Consider the following 22,346-nt stretch of genomic DNA (forward strand, 5'->3'; position numbering starts at 1 on the left):
GTCATAGTATTCCTAGTTCAATTGTTGGTGCTAATCTTCTTCTAAAGAATGCTCAAAAAAAAGGAACGAAAAATAATACCTCTGATGCAATAAATAAAATTATTCCTCATCGTAATCCAATTGATACAAATCCTGTATGTAATCCTTGATATGTTCCTTCTCGTACTACATCTCGTCATCATTGAATTATAGTTAGTAGGGTAATTCCAAATCCAATTATGAATAAGTTAATATTAAATAGGTGGAATCATTTTGCTAGTCCTGATACTAGGACTATTGCTCCAATTGCTCCTGTTAATGGTCAAGGTCTATAGTCTACTAAGTGGAATGGGTGGTTTGAGTGAGTTGTTAACATAGGTTTAATATACTTCTCTAGAATATAGAGTTCTTAGAATTGAGAAAACATAGGCTTGAATTATTGCTACTGCTGATTCTAGAATTAATAGAAGTATTTGTCCAATAATTAGTAATGAGATTAAGTTTATTGCTATAGATGGTCCTGTGTTTCCTAATAAGGTTAATAATAAGTGTCCTGCAATTATATTTGCTGCCAACCGTACTGCTAATGTACCTGGTCGAATAACATTACTAATTGTTTCAATTAGTACTATAAATGATATTAATGCAGGCGGTGTACCTTGTGGTACAAGGTGTGTAAATATATGATTAGTATGGTTAATTCATCCAAATAATATAAATCTTAGCCATATAGGTAGGGCAATTGCAAATGTTAATGCTAAATGTATTGTTCTAGTAAAAATATAAGGGAATAATCCTATGAAATTGTTAAATAATATTATAATAAAAATTGAGATGAAAATGAATGTTGTTCCATTAAATGATTTTGGTCCAAGAAGTGTTTTAAATTCATTATGTAAGGTTAAATTTAGTTTATTTCAGATAATGTTAATTCGTGATGGTGTAAGTCAAAATAGTGATGGGATTAATAATAGTCCTAGAAATGTTCTAGTTCAATTTAATGATAAATTAAAGATGTTAGTTGATGGGTCAAATGTTGAGAATAGATTTGTTATCATTTTCAATTTAAGTTTTTTATTTCAATTGTTCCTTTTTCTGCTCTTTTAATAAGGTTAGGTTTAAATGAGAAGAAGTTTATTTGATTAAACAAGATTAATGTAGCTGAAAATATAATGAATAGTGAGAATCATATAAGAGGGGATATTTGAGGGATTTGGATATAATTTCCCCATCAGAAGTAGTCGTTAATTTACTATTATTTGGTTTAAGAGACCATTACTTACTTTCAGTCATCTGATGAATTTCAAGGTGTACTAATTTTTTTTAGTTACTTTAGATTGACACTCTAATGTTATTTATTTTAACTAACTCCTTAAATTATCTTAGATAATCACTTAATAAATAAATTTACTGAAGTTCTTTCAATTACAATTGGTATAAATCTGTGGTTTGCTCCACAGATTTCTGAGCATTGTCCAAAGAATAATCCAGGTCGATTTATTGTGAATGTTCCTTGATTTAACCGACCTGGCGTTGCATCAATTTTAACCCCTAATGCAGGAACTGCTCATGAGTGTAGAACATCTGATGCTCTTGTTAATACTCGTACTTCTGTATTTATTGGTAGGATTGTTCGGTTATCTACATCTAGTAGTCGGAATCCATCATTTTCTAGGTCTTGTTCTGGTGTTATATAAGTGTCAAATTCTACGTCTATGAAGTCTGAATATTCATATCTTCAATATCATTGTCGTCCAATGGTTTTAATTGTAATTATTGCATCTACTGAATCATCAAGTAAATATAATAGTCGTAATGATGGAAGGGCAATAAAAATTAATGTAATTGCTGGTAAAGCTGTTCAGATTGTTTCAATTAAATGTCCATGAAGTATATTACGGTTAGTATAGGCAATAAATAATATATAACTTAGGGCATAACCTACAATTACTGTAATTAATAATAATACGACCATAGTATGATCATGAAAGAATGATAATTGCTCCATTAATGGTGAAGCTCCATCTTGAAGAGATAAATTTGATCATGTTGCCATTAATAAATATTTTCTAATAAAAGGTCAAACCTTTATTTGTAGAGCTTAAATCTACTGCACTAATCTGCCATATTAGAATCTAGAGATTAATGGTAATTCTGAGTAACTATGTTCAGCAGGAGGGTTATTTTGTAGTCATTCTGTTGATCTTCTTATGTTAGCTCTAAATATAATTGCTCGGTTTGTAATCATTCTTTCTCATATAATTACAATGAATATAATTATTCCTACAATAGAAATTGTAGACCCAATTCTTGATACTACGTTTCATGATGTATATGCATCTGGGTAGTCAGAGTATCGTCGAGGTATTCCTGCTAATCCTAGGAAGTGTTGAGGAAAGAATGTTAAATTTACTCCAATGAATATAATTGTAAATTGGATTTTTAATCATGTATTATTTATAGTTAATCCTGTAAATAGTGGATATCATTGAATGACACCTCCTATAATTGCAAATACTGCTCCTATAGATAATACATAATGAAAGTGGGCTACTACATAATATGTATCATGTAATACAATATCAAGTGATGAATTTGCTAATACTAATCCTGTTAATCCACCAATTGTAAATAGGAAAATAAATCCTAGAGCTCATAATAATGGTGGATTGAACTTGAATTTAGTTCCATATAATGTAGCTAATCATCTAAATACCTTAATTCCTGTAGGTACAGCAATAATTATTGTTGCTGATGTAAAATATGCTCGTGTGTCAACATCCATTCCTACTGTAAATATATGATGTGCTCATACAATAAATCCTATTAGTCCAATTGATAGTATAGCATAAATTATACCTAATGTTCCAAATGATTCAATTTTTCCTCTTTCTTGACATACAATATGTGAAATAATTCCGAACCCCGGTAGAATTAAAATATAAACTTCTGGGTGTCCAAAGAATCAAAATAGATGTTGATATAGAATTGGGTCACCCCCTCCTGCAGGGTCAAAGAATGATGTATTTAAATTTCGATCTGTTAATAATATAGTAATAGCTCCTGCTAAAACTGGAAGTGAAAGAAGGAGAAGTAATGCTGTAATAGCTACAGATCATACAAATAAAGGTGTTTGATCTAAAGTTATACTTTCTGATCGTATATTAATTGCTGTTGTAATGAAATTCACTGCACCAAGAATAGATGATACACCTGCTAAGTGCAGTGAAAAAATAGCTAGATCTACAGATGCACCCCCGTGTGCAATAGCTCCTGCTAGAGGAGGGTAAACTGTTCATCCTGTACCAGCACCATTATCTACTATAGAAGATGTAAGAAGAAGGGTTAGTGAAGGTGGTAGTAATCAAAAACTTATATTATTTATTCTTGGAAATGCTATATCTGGTGCACCAATTATTAGTGGAACAAGTCAATTACCAAATCCACCAATTATAATAGGTATTACTATAAAGAAAATTATTACGAATGCGTGAGCTGTAATAATAACATTATAAATCTGGTCATCCCCAATTAGAGATCCGGGTTGGCCAAGTTCAGCACGAATAAGTATTCTTATTGATGTTCCTACTATTCCTGCTCATGCTCCAAATATGAAGTATAAAGTACCAATGTCCTTATGGTTTGTTGAGAATAATCATTTTTGCGGTAAGATGGCTGAATTTTAGGTGGTAGACTGTAAATCTACTTATGAGATGTTTTCTCTCTTATCATATTTAGGTCTTATATTCAATTATGATTCTAGACTGCAATTCTAGAGGTGTAAAATTTTACTAAGGCCTAAAAGATTATTCTTTTAATTATAACTTTGAAGGTGATTAGTTTGATTAACTTAAGTCCTTAGTATAATGAAATTAAGGTTGATGTTGAAATCAATCCTATTGTTGAAATTATTACTGTTATAGGAAGAATGATTCTTGATTTTTGGGACTTTATCTTTATAGATCACGAATTTTCTGTGTATGATATAATTAGAGCTGAGAATCTAATACGTATATAGTAGTAGAGTGTAATTGTAGTTAATACAACTATAATAGTTATAATAGTTGTTATATTGTTTTCTATTAATGATTGTATTACAATTCATTTTGGTAAGAATCCAAGGAATGGTGGTAGTCCACCTAAAGATAATAAAGATAAGAATATTATGAATTTAATTTCGGTTTTTATATTTCTGGCTGAATAAATTTGATTTATGAAAAATAAATTTATTTGCTTAAATAATAAAACTATAATTAATCTTAATAGTGAGTAGATAATGAAGTATAGTTCTCAGATGTTTTCTCTGACTGTTAATGATCTAATTATTCAACCTAGATGTCTGATTGATGAATATGCTAAAAGTTGTCGTAAGGATGTTTGATTTAAACCTCCTATTGCCCCAATAATAATTCTTAAGATAATAATTGTTCAAATAAAAGTTCTTAATTGAATACAATAAGATAAGACCATTATTGGGGCGATTTTTTGTCATGTTATTAATGTTAAACAATTATTTCATCTTGATGCTCCTATAACTTCTGGAAATCAGAAATGGAAAGGTGCAGCTCCAATCTTTAATAATAGTCTAGATCTAATTATTATTGATGGGATAAATTCTGTTTCCCATCCCATGGGATATTTTATTTGAATCAGCAAAATTGAAAATAATAATATTGTCGATGCTATTGCTTGGACAATAAAATATTTAATTGATGATTCATTTATTATTATATTTTTATTTCTTGTTAGGAGCGGAATAAATGAAAGTAAGTTGATCTCAAGTCCTATTCAAACCCCAAATCAGGAATTTGATGAAATGGACAGGATCATTCCTATCATTAATGTTGATAGGAAGAGAAGTTTTGTAGAGTTGTTGGTCATTAAAAAGGAGAGGATTGATACCTCTATAAATGGGGTATGAACCCATTAGCTTGTTTAGCTTACCTTTTTACATTAAGGTGTATGATGCACGTTAGTTTTTGATACTAAAGGAGGTATTTTAATTCTATCTTATGTAATTTTAATGAAGGTAATTTTATTTACTTTATTTACCCTATCAAGGTAACCCTTTAATCAGGCACTTCATTTATTTAATATATAAATCGAAAGTTTTTTTTGAAATTCTTTTATGTAGTATTTTGTTTAATTAGGATTAATTTATCCTGCTCATTTTATTTTTATATATATATATATATATATATATATATATATATATATATATATATATATATAATAAATAATTTATATTAATATATTACATTTATTTGAAATTAAAGTATTATAAGTTCATCTTACCATTATCAATTGATTATTTTAATGCAATTATTTACCTAGGATTATAGCTACTTATGTTTTTAGCTTAAAATAGGTTATTATAATATAATATATATAATAATATGTAATTTAATATTTAATATTATTATAATTGGATATAATAAATAAAATTATTAATTTAAATATAAAATAATATAATTAATATAAATAATTATATTAATTATAATAATATAATTATGTTAATTATCTATAATTAGATTATTTAACTAATATATATGAAAGTTAACTTAATATAAAAAAAAGAATTCATATTAATAACATATTATATTAAATTACATAATTGTATAAAATATATTTATTATATTATTTAATCTTTCTTTATTTATTAGTGAAAAGAAAGATTAAATAAGAAAGAATATAATACATTTATTGCTATACATGTTCCATATTAATCTTTAATTATATATAATAGAGAAGTTGTTGTGGTCATACATAGGGGCGTTTCTTTTTTTTTTGTTAATGTTTGTGGTTTTTTTTCTTTTTTTTTCTTTAAATATTTGAATCTTTTATTTTTTCCTGAATTAATAGATTTAAAATTTTCTTATTTTTTATTTTTAAAAGTTTTATTCTTGCTTGTTTATTCACTTTTTCTTTGTATTATATGTAAGTTTTGTTAGACTAAATGTTCTTTTTGCAGTAATTTGATTTAATTATCAAGTGATTTTGGATTTAGCAATTGATTTAGTATCGGCATAATTCGTGCCAGCAGCCGCGGTTATACGATTGATACAAGTGAATATTATTGGTTAAAACAGTTGTTTATATTATTAGGGTTGAAATATAAATTTGTAAGGTGAAATGTTAAAATTTATTTGTGGCCCTTTTTATGAATCTGTGAAATTTAAATAATAAACTAGGATTAGATACCCTATTATTTTAAATGTTAATTATATTTACCAGGGTACTATTAGTTAAGGTCTTTAAACCCAAAGAATTTGGCGGTATCTCATTCCATTCAGAGGAACCTACCCCATGATTGATAATACACGATTTACTCTACTTAATTTATTTGTTTGTATATCTCCGTTATCAGAGAATCTTTTTAGAGTTATAATTCTCAAGATTTATAATTATAAAATATTTCAGGTCAAGGTGCAGCTTATAGTTAAGAGGAGGTGGGTTACAATAGATTTTTGTTTATAACGGATTTGATAGTGAAATACTGTTAATGAAGGGGGATTTGATAGTAATTTAATTTATTTAATTTAACTGATATTGGCTCTGAGATGTGTACACATCGCCCGTCCCTCTCATTATTGATTATTCTATTTTATTTTAAAGTAGCTTCAATTTAGATGAGATAAGTCGTAACATAGTAGATGTACTGGAAAGTGTATCTAGGAAGAGTTTCAAGATATAACTTATTAGTAAAGTGTTTCATTTACACTGAAAATTTTTCTGTGCAAATCAGGATATCTTGATTGTTTATTTTATTATATTTATTTTTTGTTTATTTAATTATTTAATATAAATAATTTTATTGTATTTTTGTCTTAGTATATTTTATAGAATTGATTTTTTAAATTATAGTTTATTGGTAATGTAAGTGTTTTATGAAATATTATTTTAAATTTTTTTAAGTAGATTTTATTTATTGTACCTTTTGTATCAGGGTTTATCAAAATTTTAGTATTTATTTTACTTGTCTCGATTTGGGTTGATTTATAAATAATTTATAGTTAATGTATCATAATTATTATTAAATTATTTATAGAAATGAGATGTTAATCGTTTCCCAAGATATCTAGTTTCTTAAGAAAAAATTTAATTTCTTAAAGTTATTTGTTTTTATTTAATTTTTTAAGTAAAAATATTAACTTATTTATTCTATAAGGGATAAGCTTTGAAGTTAATAACCTATAATTTATTTTATAGAAATATAATAGTAAGCTTTAAACCAGCTATCTTTAAGATTACGTTTTAGTTCATTATTTTTTATTTTGATTTTATAAATATTTTAGGTTTTTTATTAAGATTATTAATTTAATTTTAAAATTTTTGTAATAATGATAGAATTAGTATATTTATTTGTATGAAATTTTTACCTTGAGAACTTATTATAAGGAACTAGGCAAAATTGATTTCCGCCTGTTTATCAAAAACATGTCCTCTTGTTTATATTTTGAGGTCTGGCCTGCTCACTGAGCGTATTTTTAAAGAGCCGCGGTATTTTGACCGTGCAAAGGTAGCATAATCATTAGTCTCTTAATTAGTGGCTGGAATGAATGGCTTGACGAGAAACCAACTGTCTTAATAAATTTTTGAATTTAACTTTTGAGTCAAAAGGCTTAAATTCTTCTTTAGGACGAGAAGACCCTATAGAGCTTGACATTTTACTTTTATATAGTTTTTTGTTTGTCTTTCTATATTTAATGATGATGTTTTGTTGGGGTGACATGAAGAATAGATAAACTCTTCATTATTATATCATTTATTTATGTTTGTTATTTTGATCCATAATTTATGATCATAAGATTAAGTTACCTTAGGGATAACAGCGTAATTGTTTTTGAGAGCTCATATCGACAAAGAAGATTGCGACCTCGATGTTGGATTAAGAAAAATTTTGGGTGCAGGAGCCCAATGATTAGGTCTGTTCGACCTTTAAATTCTTACATGATCTGAGTTCAGACCGGCGTGAGCCAGGTCGGTTTCTATCCTAAGATTGTTAATCCATATTAGTACGAAAGGACCATATGGTTAAAATATTTTTTGTTATATTGATTAATATTAATTTATTTACTATTTTGACAGATTAATGTGTTGAATTTAGAATTCATTTATGTAGATTTTTTCTACAAATAGTATTGATACTTTATGATTTATTTATATTTATTTTGAATTTTCTTTTATTGGTTATTTGTGTTTTAATTAGTGTTGCCTTTTTAACTTTATTAGAGCGTAAGGTTTTAGGTTATATTCAGATTCGAAAGGGTCCAAATAAGGTAGGTTTTGTTGGAATTCCTCAGCCATTTAGAGATGCTATTAAGTTAATTTGTAAGGAGCAGCCAATTCCTATTATATCTAATTACCTACTTTATTATTTTTCCCCTGTTTTTAATTTAATGATTTCTTTAGCCGTTTGAGTAATTTTTCCTTATTTAACTTATATGTGTTCTTTTTCTTATGGATTTTTATTTTTTTATGTTGTACTAGATTAGGTGTTTATACTGTTATAATTGCTGGTTGATCTTCTAATTCAAATTATTCATTATTAGGTTCTCTTCGTTCTGTTGCTCAAACAATTTCTTATGAAGTTAGTTTAGCTTTAATTTTATTGTCCTTAATTATTTTAATTGGTAGTTTTAATATGTTTGATTTTATAAACTATCAGCTTTATTGTTGATTTATTATTATTTCTTTTCCTTTAGCTTTAGCTTGTTTTGCTTCTTGCTTAGCTGAAACTAATCGTACTCCTTTTGATTTTGCTGAAGGGGAATCTGAGTTAGTTTCAGGATTTAATATTGAGTATGGTGCGGGTGGTTTTACTTTAATTTTTTTAGCTGAATATACTAGAATTGTCTTCATAAGAATGTTATTGGCTTTAATTTTTTTGGGCGGTGATTTTTATTCTTTTATATTTTTTATTAAGCTTGCTATTATATCTTTTGGTTTTATTTGGGTTCGTGGAACATTACCACGGTTCCGTTATGATAAATTAATGTACTTGTTCCTGTTATTAATCCAACTAGGACGGTTTGAAGGATAATAAAAAGCATTATTGATATTGGGTGTCTTAATTTAATAAAATTAATATTTATTACATTTGATAATGATATAATTATTATTTTGATCATTTCAGGGGTTAGTTTATTTAAAATACCGGTTTTGGGGATCGATGATGGAAGCTTTTCCACCTCTGAAGTTTTAAAAGTGGGGGCTGGACTTATTTCCGGTTTACAAGACCGGCGTTTTTTTTAAACTATTAAAACTAATGTTTATATTCTCTATTTTTACTTCTTTATTGATGTATTTTGCTGGTGTTTATGTTTTTTCTTCTAAATGTAAACATTTATTAATGGTTCTTTTGAGATTAGAATATATTGTTCTTTCTTTATTTATGTTAGTTATTGTTTTTCTTATTGAGTTTGATTATGATTATTTTTTTCCTGTTATTTTTTTAGTTTTTTCTGTTTGTGAGGGTGCTTTAGGTCTTTCTATTTTAGTTTCAATAATTCGTTCTCATGGTAATGATTTTTTTAATTCTTTTGGTTTATCTTTATGTTAAAGTATTTATTTATAACTATTTTTTTGATCCCTCTTTGTTTATTAAATAATTGTTGATGGTTGGTTCATTCTTTAATGTTTCTGTCGGGTTTTGTTTTTATAATTTGTGTTTATTCATATGCTGATTTGAATATAATTAGATATTATTTTGGTATTGATTATTTTTCTTTTAGTTTAATTTTACTTAGTTTTTGGATTTGTTCTTTAATAATCACTGCTAGAGGTTCAGTTTATTTAAGTTCATATCATTCTAATTTTTTTGTTTTTATGGTTTTGATTTTAATAATTATGCTTTATTGTTCATTTGCTAGATTAAGTCTTCTTTCTTTTTATATTTTTTTTGAGGCTAGATTAGTTCCTACTTTACTTTTAATTTTGGGTTGGGGTTATCAACCTGAGCGTTTGCAGGCTGGTGTTTATTTAATTTTTTATACTTTGGTTGCTAGATTACCTTTATTATTAGTTTTATTTAAGGTTTATGATTTTTCTAATACTTTATATTTTCCTTTATTGGTTGATTTTGGTTCTTATTATTTTATGTTTTATGTATTTATAATTTTGGCTTTTTTAGTTAAGATACCTATGTTTTTGGTTCATTTATGACTTCCTAAGGCTCATGTAGAGGCCCCTATTTCAGGTAGAATAATTCTTGCTGTTGTTTTATTAAAGTAAGGTGGTTATGGTATTTTTCGTGTTATAAAGGTTATTTCTTATTTGGGTTTGAAGTTTAATTATTTTTGATTGTCTTTAGGTTTATCTGGGGGTGTTATTGTAAGATTTATTTGTTTTCATCAGGTTGATTTAAAGTCTTTAATTGCATATTCTTCTGTTGCTCATATAAGAATGGTTATTGGTGGATTGATGACTATGAATTGATGAGGTTGTGTAGGTTCTCTTTCTCTAATGGTTGGTCATGGTTTATGTTCTTCTGGTTTATTTTGTTTATCTAATATTATTTATGAACGTTTAGGTAGACGAAGATTATTAATTAACAAGGGTATAATTAATTTGATGCCAAGAATGGCTTTATGATGATTTCTTTTAAGATCATCAAATATGGCTGCTCCTCCTTCTTTAAATTTGGTAGGTGAAATTAGATTATTAAATAGAATTATATCTTGATCTTCTTTTAGATTCTTTGCTTTGATTTTTTTTTCTTTTTTTAGAGATGTTTATACTTTGTATATATATTCTTATTCTCAGCATGGGAATTATTATTCTGGTGTTTATACTTGTTCTCTTGGTTATTTTCGTGAATATCATCTTTTACTTTTACATTGATTGCCTTTAAATATTCTCTGTTTAAAGGGTGAATATTTCTTTGTTTAGTTTGCTTAAGTATTTTAATTAAAAATATTGTTTTGTGGAATCAATGATATGAAGTTTTTCATCTTAGGCCGTGAATTTATTTTCTATTTGTTCTTTGAGTTTTTTTTCTTTGTTTATTTCGAGAACTATAATTTTTATTTTAGGTATTTATTATTTAATAATTGATTATAGAGTTTTTGTTGAGTGAGAGCTTTTCAATTTAAATGGTTCTATAGTTGTTATAACTTTAATTTTGGATTGAATATCTCTTATTTTTATATCTTTTGTTATATATATTTCTTCTTTGGTTATTTATTATAGAGAGGATTATATATCTGGTGAAAAGAATATAAATCGTTTTATTATTATTGTTTTAATATTTATTCTTTCTATAGGTTTTTTAATTATTAGTCCTAATTTAATTAGAATTTTATTAGGTTGAGATGGTTTAGGTTTAGTTTCTTATTGTTTAGTTATTTATTATCAAAATGTAAAATCTTATAGTGCTGGTATATTAACTGCACTTTCTAATCGTATTGGTGATGTTGCTATTTTAATTTCTATTGCATGAATGTTAAATTTTGGTGGTTGAAATTATATTTATTATTATGATTTTATTTCTAATTCTTTTGAAATAAAGCTCATTACTATATTAATTGTTTTAGCAGCTATAACTAAGAGAGCTCAGATTCCTTTCTCTTCATGACTTCCTGCTGCTATAGCAGCTCCTACTCCTGTTTCTGCTTTAGTTCATTCTTCTACTCTTGTTACTGCTGGTGTTTATTTATTAATTCGTTTTAGACCAATATTGGATACTTATAATTGTGGTTGATTTTTACTTTTAATTGGTTGTATAACTATATTTATGGCTGGATTGGGCGCTAATTTTGAGTTTGATTTAAAGAAGATTATTGCTCTTTCTACTTTAAGACAACTTGGTTTAATAATAAGAATTTTGGCTATAGGTTATCCAAAGCTTGCATTTTTTCATTTATTGGCTCATGCTTTATTTAAGGCATTATTATTTATATGTGCAGGTTCAATAATTCATAATTTGAAGGATTCTCAGGATATTCGTTTTATAGGATCAATTGTTAATTTCATACCTTTAACTTCAGTTTGTTTTAATGTTTCTAGTTTATCTTTGTGTGGAATACCTTTTTTAGCGGGATTTTATTCAAAGGATTTAATTCTTGAGATGGTTTGTTTAAGATGAATTAATTGTTTAATTTTTTTTCTTTATTTTTTTTCTACTGGTTTAACTGCTTCTTATTCTTTTCGTTTGTTTTATTATTCAATATCTGGTGATAATAATTTTTATTCTAGATTTTCTTTTGATGATAAGGGTTATTATATTTCAATTGGAATAATTGGTCTATTGTTTGTTGCTGTTTTTGGTGGTAGTCTTTTATCTTGATTAATTTTTCCTATTCCTCATGTGATTGCTTTACCTTATTATTTAAAGTTTTTAACTATTACAGTTGTTATTTTAGGTGCTTATTTAGGTTATCTTATTTCTAATTTTGATTTTTCTCATAATTTATTTTCTTTAAGTATACTTTCTTTTGTTAGATTTGCTGGTTCTATATGATTTATACCTTTTCTTTCAACTAAGTTTATTAGATATATTCCTTTAAAAATAGGTTATTATTCATCTAAGTCATTTGATTATGGTTGAGGTGAATTACTTGGTGGTCAAGGTTTATATAGATTATTTATTTATTTAATTGGTTATATTCAAGGTTGATATGATTCTAATTTCAAGATTTATCTTTTAACTTTTATTTTTTGAATATTTATTTTGGTAATATTGTTTAGTCGTTTACTTAAATAGCTTATAATTAGAGCGTGACACTGAAGTTGTTAAGGAAGTATTTTTACTTTTAAGTATTTGTAAATATGGATATATTATTTTTACAGTGAAAATGTAATGTTTTATTTAAACTATATAAATTTTAGAAATGTTAACAGAGTTTAACCGCTAATATAAAAAGTTAGCAGGTTTCATATTGGCTTTACATTTCCTTAATTGGAACTATTATAGTTCAATTATATTATTAACAGTAATACGCCTCTTTTTGGCTTCAATTAATAAGAATAAGGGTAGTACATACCAATCTTCCAGGTCGAAACTGACTGCAATATTTCGCTTCTTATTCTATTTAAGGTTGATTGATAATATCAATACTTTTTGAATGCAACCCAAATGTTATATTTAACTACAACCCTTTATTCTGCTCATTGTAATGCTCCTTGGTTTCATTCATGGTATAGTCCTCCTAATAGAACTAGAATAAAAAATATTGTTGATACTGTTCAGATTATAATGTCTGAAGTTTTAAAAATAATTACAATTGGTAGAATTAGTGCAATTTCTACATCAAAAATTAAAAAGATTACTGCGATTAGGAAGAATCGTATTGAGAATGGTATTCGTGCTGATCTTTTTGGATCAAACCCACATTCAAATGGTGATCTTTTTTCTCGATCATTAATTAATTTTTTTGATAGTGTTGTTGCCAGGATTATAACAATTATTGGAATAATAAATCTAATGAAAACTCTTGTTGATAGAATTAGAATTGTTTTTCTTGATTTATATCAAGCTTTCTGATTGGAAGTCAAATGTACTATTTATACTAGAAAAACAATTATCTACCTCATCAATAAATAGAGATATATAAGAATAATCATACTACGTCTACGAAGTGTCAGTATCATGCTGCTGCTTCAAATCCAAAGTGATGTCTGGGTGAAAATTGATTTATTGAGTGTCGAAGTAGACATGTTGATAAAAAGATTGTTCCAATAATTACGTGTAAACCATGGAATCCTGTTGCAACAAAGAATGTTGATCCATAAACTGCATCTGCAATGGTAAAAGGTGCTTCTCAATATTCATATGCTTGAAGTATTGTAAAGTATAGTCCTAATAACACTGTGAAGAATAATCCTTGTAGTGCTTGAGTATGATTAGATTCCATTAAGCTAAGATGTGCTCATGTTACTGTTACTCCTGATGCTAAAAGAATAGCTGTATTAAGTAATGGAATTTGTATAGTGTTAAAGGGTTGAATTCCTATTGGAGGTCATAGTATTCCTAGTTCAATTGTTGGTGCTAATCTTCTTCTAAAGAATGCTCAAAAAAAAGAAACGAAAAATAATACCTCTGATGCCATAAATAAAATTATTCCTCATCGTAATCCAATTGATACAAATCCTGTATGTAATCCTTGATATGTTCCTTCTCCTACTACATCTCGTCATCATTGAATTATAGTTAGTAGGGTAATTCCAAATCCAATTATGAATAAGTTAATATTAAATAGGTGGAATCATTTTGCTAGTCCTGATACTAGGACTATTGCTCCAATTGCTCCTGTTAATGGTCAAGGTCTATAGTCTACTAAGTGGAATGGGTGGTTTGAGTGAGTTGTTAACATAGGTTTAATATACTTCTCTAGAATATAGAGTTCTTAGAATTGAGAAAACATAGGCTTGAATTATTGCTACTGCTGATTCTAGAATTAATAGAAGTATTTGTCCAATAATTAGTAATGAGATTAAGTTTATTGCTATAGATGGTCCTGTGTTTCCTAATAAGGTTAATAATAAGTGTCCTGCAATTATATTTGCTGCCAACCGTACTGCTAATGTACCTGGTCGAATAACATTACTAATTGTTTCAATTAGTACTATAAATGATATTAATGCAGGCGGTGTACCTTGTGGTACAAGGTGTGTAAATATATGATTAGTATGGTTAATTCATCCAAATAATATAAATCTTAGCCATATAGGTAGGGCAATTGCAAATGTTAATGCTAAATGTCTTGTTCTAGTAAAAATATAAGGGAATAATCCTATGAAATTGTTAAATAATATTATAATAAAAATTGAGATGAAAATGAATGTTGTTCCATTAAATGATTTTGGTCCAAGAAGTGTTTTAAATTCATTATGTAAGGTTAAATTTAGTTTATTTCAGATAATGTTAATTCGTGATGGTGTAAGTCAAAATAGTGATGGGATTAATAATAGTCGTAGAAATGTTCTAGTTCAATTTAATGATAAATTAAAGATGTTAGTTGATGGGTCAAATGTTGAGAATAGATTTGTTATCATTTTCAATTTAAGTTTTTTATTTCAATTGTTCCTTTTTCTGCTCTTTTAATAAGGTTAGGTTTAAATGAGAAGAAGTTTATTTGATTAAACAAGATTAATGTAGCTGAAAATATAATGAATAGTGAGAATCATATAAGAGGGGATATTTGAGGGATTTGGATATAATTTCCCCATCAGAAGTAGTCGTTAATTTACTATTATTTGGTTTAAGAGACCATTACTTACTTTCAGTCATCTGATGAATTTCAAGGTGTACTAATTTTTTTTAGTTACTTTAGATTGACACTCTAATGTTATTTATTTTAACTAACTCCTTAAATTATCTTAGATAATCACTTAATAAATAAATTTACTGAAGTTCTTTCAATTACAATTGGTATAAATCTGTGGTTTGCTCCACAGATTTCTGAGCATTGTCCAAAGAATAATCCAGGTCGATTTATTGTGAATGTTCCTTGATTTAACCGACCTGGCGTTGCATCAATTTTAACCCCTAATGCAGGAACTGCTCATGAGTGTAGAACATCTGATGCTCTTGTTAATACTCGTACATCTGTATTTATTGGTAGGATTGTTCGGTTATCTACATCTAGTAGTCGGAATCCATCATTTTCTAGGTCTTGTTCTGGTGTTATATAAGTGTCAAATTCTACGTCTATGAAGTCTGAATATTCATATCTTCAATATCATTGTCGTCCAATGGTTTTAATTGTAATTATTGCATCTACTGAATCATCAAGTAAATATAATAGTCGTAATGATGGAAGGGCAATAAAAATTAATGTAATTGCTGGTAAAGCTGTTCAGATTGTTTCAATTAAATGTCCATGAAGTATATTACGGTTAGTATAGGTAATAAATAATATATAACTTAGGGCATAACCTACAATTACTGTAATTAATAATAATATGACCATAGTATGATCATGAAAGAATGATAATTGCTCCATTAATGGTGAAGCTCCATCTTGAAGAGATAAATTTGATCATGTTGCCATTAATAAATATTTTCTAATAAAAGGTCAAACCTTTATTTGTAGAGCTTAAATCTACTGCACTAATCTGCCATATTAGAATCTAGAGATTAATGGTAATTCTGAGTAACTATGTTCTGCAGGAGGGTTATTTTGTAGTCATTCTGTTGATCTTCTTATGTTAGCTCTAAATACAATTGCTCGGTTTGTAATCATTCTTTCTCATATAATTACAATGAATATAATGATTCCTACAATAGAAATTGTAGACCCAATTCTTGATACTACGTTTCATGATGTATATGCGTCTGGGTAGTCAGAGTACTGTCGAGGTCAAAGAATGATGTATTTAAATTTCGATCTGTTAATAATATAGTAATAGCTCCTGCTAAAACTGGAAGTGAAAGAAGGAGAAGTAATGCTGTAATAGCTACAGATCATACAAATAAAGGTGTTTGATCTAAAGTTATACTTTCTGATCGTATATTAATTGCTGTTGTAATGAAATTCACTGCACCAAGAATAGATGATACACCTGCTAAGTGCAGTGAAAAAATAGCTAGATCTACAGATGCACCCCCGTGTGCAATAGCTCCTGCTAGAGGAGGGTAAACTGTTCATCCTGTACCAGCACCATTATCTACTATAGAAGATGTAAGAAGAAGGGTTAGTGAAGGTGGTAGTAATCAAAAACTTATATTATTTATTCATGGAAATGCTATATCTGGTGCACCAATTATTAGTGGAACAAGTCAATTACCAAATCCACCAATTATAATAGGTATTACTATAAAGAAAGTTATTACGAATGCGTGAGCTGTAATAATAACATTATAAATCTGGTCATCCCCAATTAGAGATCCGGGTTGGCCAAGTTCAGCACGAATAAGTATTCTTATTGATGTTCCTACTATTCCTGCTCATGCTCCAAATATGAAGTATAAAGTACCAATGTCCTTATGGTTTGTTGAGAATAATCATTTTTGCGGTAAGATGGCTGAATTTTAGGTGGTAGACTGTAAATCTACTTATGAGATGTTTTCACTCTTATCATATTTAGGTCTTATATTCAATTATGATTCTAGACTGCAATTCTAGAGGTGTAAAATTTTACTAAGGCCTAAAAGATTATTCTTTTAATTATAACTTTGAAGGTTATTAGTTTGATTAACTTAAGTCCTTAGTATAATGAAATTAAAGTTGATGTTGAAATCAATCCTATTGTTGAAATTATTACTGTTATAGGAAGAATGATTCTTGATTTTTGGGACTTTATCTTTATAGATCACGAATTTTCTGTGTATGATATAATTAGAGCTGAGAATCTAATACGTATATAGTAGTAGAGTGTAATTGTAGTTAATACAACTATAATAGTTATAATAGTTGTTATATTGTTTTCTATTAATGATTGTATTACAATTCATTTTGGTAAGAATCCAAGGAATGGTGGTAGTCCACCTAAAGATAATAAAGATAAGAATATTATGAATTTAATTTCGGTTTTTATATTTCTGGCTGAATAAATTTGATTTATGAAAAATAAATTTATTTGCTTAAATAATAAAACTATAATTAATCTTAATAGTGAGTAAATAATGAAGTATAGTTCTCAGATGTTTTCTCTGACTGTTAATGATCTAATTATTCAACCTAGATGTCTGATTGATGAATATGCTAAAAGTTGTCGTAAGGATGTTTGATTTAAACCTCCTATTGCCCCAATAATAATTCTTAAGATAATAATTGTTCAAATAAAAGTTCTTAATTGAATACAATAAGATAAGACCATTATTGGGGCGATTTTTTGTCATGTTATTAATGTTAAACAATTATTTCATCTTGATGCTCCTATAACTTCTGGAAATCAGAAATGGAAAGGTGCAGCTCCAATCTTTAATAATAGTCTAGATCTAATTATTATTGATGGGATAAATTCTGTTTCCCATCCCATGGGATATTTTATTTGAATCAGCAAAATTGAAAATAATAATATTGTCGATGCTATTGCTTGGACAATAAAATATTTAATTGATGATTCATTTATTATTATATTTTTATTTCTTGTTAGGAGCAGAATAAATGAAAGTAAGTTGATCTCAAGTCCTATTCAAACCCCAAATCAGGAATTTGATGAAATGGACAGGATCGTTCCTATCATTAATGTTGATAGGAAGAGAAGTTTTGTAGAGTAGTTGGTCATTAAAAAGGAGAGGATTGATACCTCTATAAATGGGGTATGAACCCATTAGCTTGTTTAGCTTACCTTTTTACATTAAGGTGTATGATGCACGTTAGTTTTTGATACTAAAGGAGGTAGTTTAATTCTATCTTATGTAATTTTAATGAAGTTATTTTATTTACTTTATTTACCCTATCAAGGTAACCCTTTAATCAGGCACTTCATTTATTTAATATATAAATCGAAAGTTTTTTTTTGAAATTCTTTTATGAATTATTTTGTTTAATTAGGATTAATTTATCCTGCTCATTTTATATATATATATATATATATATATAAAATAAATAATTTATATTAATATATTACATTTAATTGAAATTAAAGTATTATAAGTTCATCTTACCATTATCAATTGATTATTTTAATGCAATTATTTACCTAGGATTATAGCTACTTATGTTTTTAGCTTAAAATAGGTTATTATAATATAATATATATAATAATATGTAATTTAATATTTAATATTATTATAATTGGATATTATAAATAAAATTATTAATTTAAATATAAAATATTATAATTAATATAAATAATTATATTAATTATAATAATATAATTAGATTATTTAACTAATATATATGAAAGTTAACTTAATATAAAAAAAAGAATTCATATTAATAACATATTATATTAAATTACATCATTGTATAAAATATATTTATTATATTATTTAATCTTTCTTTATTTATTAGTGAAAAGAAAGATTAAATAAGAAAGAATATAATACATTTATTGCTATACATGTTCCATATTAATCTTTAATTATATATAATAGAGAAGTTGTTGTGGTCATACATAGGGGCGTTTCTTTTTTTTTGTTAATGTTTGTGGTTTTTTTTTTTTCTTTAAATATTTGAATCTTTTATTTTTTCCTGAATTAATATATTTAAAATTTTCTTATTTTTTATTTTTAAAAGTTTTATTCTTGCTTGTTTATTCACTTTTTCTTTGTATTATATGTAAGTTTTGTTAGACTAAATGTTCTTTTTGCAGTAATTTGATTTAATTATCAAGTGATTTTGGATTTAGCAATTGATTTAGTATCGGCATAATTCGTGCCAGCAGCCGCGGTTATACGATTGATACAAGTGAATATTATTGGTTAAAACAGTTGTTTATATTATTAGGGTTGAAATATAAATTTGTAAGGTGAAATGTTAAAATTTATTTGTGGCCCTTTTTATGAATCTGTGAAATTTAAATAATAAACTAGGATTAGATACCCTATTATTTTAAATGTTAATTATATTTACCAGGGTACTATTAGTTAAGGTCTTTAAACCCAAAGAATTTGGCGGTATCTCATTCCATTCAGAGGAACCTACCCCATGATTGATAATACACGATTTACTCTACTTAATTTATTTGTTTGTATATCTCCGTTATCAGAGAATCTTTTTAGAGTTATAATTCTCAAGATTTATAATTATAAAATATTTCAGGTCAAGGTGCAGCTTATAGTTAAGAGGAGGTGGGTTACAATAGATTTTTGTTTATAACGGATTTGATAGTGAAATACTGTTAATGAAGGTGGATTTGATAGTAATTTAATTTATTTAATTTAACTGATATTGGCTCTGAGATGTGTACACATCGCCCGTCGCTCTCATTATTGATTATTCTATTTTATTTTAAAGTAGCTTCAATTTAGATGAGATAAGTCGTAACATAGTAGATGTACTGGAAAGTGTATCTAGGAAGAGTTTCAAGATATAACTTATTAGTAAAGTGTTTCATTTACACTGAAAATTTTTCTGTGCAAATCAGGATATCTTGATTATTTATTTTATTATATTTATTTTTTGTTTATTTAATTATTTAATATAAATAATTTTATTGTATTTTTGTCTTAGTATATTTTATAGAATTGATTTTTTAAATTATAGTTTATTGGTGTAATGTAAGTGTTTTATGAAATATTATTTTAAATTTTTTTAAGTAGATTTTATTTATTGTACCTTTTGTATCAGGGTTTATCAAAATTTTAGTATTTATTTTACTTGTCTCGATTTGGGTTGATTTATAAATAATTTATAGTTAATGTATCATAATTATTATTAAATTATTTATAGAAATGAGATGTTAATCGTTTCCCAAGATATCTAGTTTCTTAAGAAAAAATTTAATTTTTTAAAGTTATTTGTTTTTATTTAATTTTTTAAGTAAAAATATTAACTTATTTATTCTATAAGGGATAAGCTTTGAAGTTAATAACCTATAATTTATTTTATAGAAATATAATAGTAAGCTTTAAACCAGCTATCTTTAAGATTACGTTTTAGTTCATTATTTTTTATTTTGATTTTATAAATATTTTAGGTTTTTTATTAAGATTATTAATTTAATTTTAAAATTTTTGTAATAATGATAGAATTAGTATATTTATTTGTATGAAATTTTTACCTTGTGAACTTATTATAAGGAACTAGGCAAAATTGATTTCCGCCTGTTTATCAAAAACATGTCCTCTTGTTTATATTTTGAGGTCTGGCCTGCTCACTGAGCGTATTTTTAAAGAGCCGCGGTATTTTGACCGTGCAAAGGTAGCATAATCATTAGTCTCTTAATTAGTGGCTGGAATGAATGGCTTGACGAGAAACCAACTGTCTCTTAATAAATTTTTGAATTTAACTTTTGAGTCAAAAGGCTTAAATTCTTCTTTAGGACGAGAAGACCCTATAGAGCTTGACATTTTACTTTTATATAGTTTTTTGTTTGTCTTTCTATATTTAATGATGATGTTTTGTTGGGGTGACATGAAGAATAGATAAACTCTTCATTATTATATCATTTATTTATGTTTGTTATTTTGATCCATAATTTATGATCATAAGATTAAGTTACCTTAGGGATAACAGCGTAATTGTTTTTGAGAGCTCATATCGACAAAGCAGATTGCGACCTCGATGTTGGATTAAGAAAAATTTTGGGTGCAGGAGCCCAATGATTAGGTCTGTTCGACCTTTAAATTCTTACATGATCTGAGTTCAGACCGGCGTGAGCCAGGTCGGTTTCTGTCCTAAGATTGTTAATCCATATTAGTACGAAAGGACCATATGGTTAAAATATTTTTTGTTATATTGATTAATATTAATTTATTTACTATTTTGACAGATTAATGTGTTGAATTTAGAATTCATTTATGTAGATTTTTTCTACAAATAGTATTGATACTTTATGATTTATTTATATTTATTTTGAATTTTCTTTTATTGGTTATTTGTGTTTTAATTAGTGTTGCCTTTTTAACTTTATTAGAGCGTAAGGTTTTAGGTTATATTCAGATTCGAAAGGGTCCAAATAAGGTAGGTTTTGTTGGAATTCCTCAGCCATTTAGAGATGCTATTAAGTTAATTTGTAAGGAGCAGCCAATTCCTATTATATCTAATTACCTACTTTATTATTTTTCCCCTGTTTTTAATTTAATGATTTCTTTAGCCGTTTGAGTAATTTTTCCTTATTTAACTTATATGTGTTCTTTTTCTTATGGATTTTTATTTTTTTTATGTTGTACTAGATTAGGTGTTTATACTGTTATAATTGCTGGTTGATCTTCTAATTCAAATTATTCATTATTAGGTTCTCTTCGTTCTGTTGCTCAAACAATTTCTTATGAAGTTAGTTTAGATTTAATTTTATTGTCCTTAATTATTTTAATTGGTAGTTTTAATATGTTTGATTTTATAAACTATCAGCTTTATTGTTGATTTATTATTATTTCTTTTCCTTTAGCTTTAGCTTGTTTTGCTTCTTGCTTAGCTGAAACTAATCGTACTCCTTTTGATTTTGCTGAAGGGGAATCTGAGTTAGTTTCAGGATTTAATATTGAGTATGGTGCGGGTGGTTTTACTTTAATTTTTTTAGCTGAATATACTAGAATTGTCTTCATAAGAATGTTATTGGCTTTAATTTTTTTGGGCGGTGATTTTTATTCTTTTATATTTTTTATTAAGCTTGCTATTATATCTTTTGGTTTTATTTGGGTTCGTGGAACATTACCACGGTTCCGTTATGATAAATTAATGTACTTGTTCCTGTTATTAATCCAACTAGGACGGTTTGAAGGATAATAAAAAGCATTATTGATATTGGGTGTCTTAATTTAATAAAATTAATATTTATTACATTTGATAATGATATAATTATTATTTTGATCA

At 26.8% G+C, this 22,346-nt stretch overlaps 3 long non-coding RNA genes across 3 annotated transcripts in view; 1 reads left to right on the forward strand and 2 right to left on the reverse strand.

The window, feature by feature from the left end:
* The window catches only part of LOC126302208 (uncharacterized), a 124,404-nt gene extending 121,298 nt beyond the window's left edge, over nt 1-3,106 (forward strand). The window contains exon 2 of the long non-coding RNA XR_007553124.1: nt 2,344-3,106. This is a non-coding gene — a long non-coding RNA (uncharacterized LOC126302208). The remainder of the gene's footprint in view (nt 1-2,343) is intronic.
* Nucleotides 1-8,049, reverse strand: part of LOC126302202 (uncharacterized) — a 139,852-nt gene extending 131,803 nt beyond the window's left edge. Inside the window, exon 1 of the long non-coding RNA XR_007553119.1 lies at nt 7,586-8,049. This is a non-coding gene — a long non-coding RNA (uncharacterized LOC126302202). The remainder of the gene's footprint in view (nt 1-7,585) is intronic.
* LOC126302196 (uncharacterized) overlaps nt 1-21,285 on the reverse strand; it is a 153,461-nt gene extending 132,176 nt beyond the window's left edge. The window contains exon 1 of the long non-coding RNA XR_007553112.1: nt 20,405-21,285. This is a non-coding gene — a long non-coding RNA (uncharacterized LOC126302196). The remainder of the gene's footprint in view (nt 1-20,404) is intronic.
* Between the last annotated feature and the right edge of the window lie 1,061 nt (nt 21,286-22,346).

The sequence above is a fragment of the Schistocerca gregaria genome, unplaced genomic scaffold (genome assembly GCF_023897955.1).
Source record: "Schistocerca gregaria isolate iqSchGreg1 unplaced genomic scaffold, iqSchGreg1.2 ptg000169l, whole genome shotgun sequence".
NCBI classification, from domain to species: Eukaryota; Metazoa; Arthropoda; class Insecta; order Orthoptera; family Acrididae; genus Schistocerca; species Schistocerca gregaria.